This window comes from Myotis davidii, unplaced genomic scaffold (genome assembly GCF_000327345.1).
Source record: "Myotis davidii unplaced genomic scaffold, ASM32734v1 scaffold265, whole genome shotgun sequence".
NCBI classification, from domain to species: Eukaryota; Metazoa; Chordata; class Mammalia; order Chiroptera; family Vespertilionidae; genus Myotis; species Myotis davidii.
The window spans coordinates 3,835,790-3,836,519 of NW_006296627.1; positions in this window are offsets into that span (position 1 = coordinate 3,835,790).

The window sequence follows — 730 nt, forward strand, 5'->3', positions numbered from 1 at the left end:
GCGGTGTCTCTGTGTCTGCCCAGTGGGGGTGCCTCCCTGAAGGCACTGCCCGCTCTTCTATTGCAGGAAACGGGGGCCCAGAGAGGTTAAGTAACTCGCCGCAGGCACACAGCTAGCGGATGTCAGTGCCAGAATTCCAGCCCATTCCTCCGAAGGTCAGCCCGCTGCGCCGGGATCATTCTCTTCATCTTCACGATGAGGAAGCGAAGGCACACGGACATTTCAGTCCCTTGCCCCAGGTCCCCTAGCTGCTGGAAGTGGATGAGGCAGAAAGCGAACCCGGGGCTCCTCTCTGTCGGCAGAACCCGTCTTGGCTATAGACGACGACGCTTTCAAACCGCCTCCGACGGCCCAGCAGGCTTTTGCCTCCGAACCCCCAGAGGCGCAGCCTCTTCGGAGTTTGGGTGGGTTCCCGCGGCCTCCGATCCCCGGGTGAATCCATTATTTCTGAGCACAGCATCATCTCTGCTCAGCCCGCCGGCGTCAGAAAGGGGCGCGTCTCCCGAAATCCTGTCGGAGACCCGGCAGCGCGGTCCTCGCAAAGGATGGAGCGGAGGCGGAGGCAGCCGCAGGGCTCCCGGGTCCCACCTGCAGGGCGGTGGGGCCGGCGCGCAGTTGACGATTCGTCCATCGCGGCCGGCAGAGGGCGCCGCCGCACGCGCCTCGGGTCCCAAGGCACCAGGCTCTGGGACTGGCAGGCTCGACCTGCAGACCAGTAAACTCGGAACCC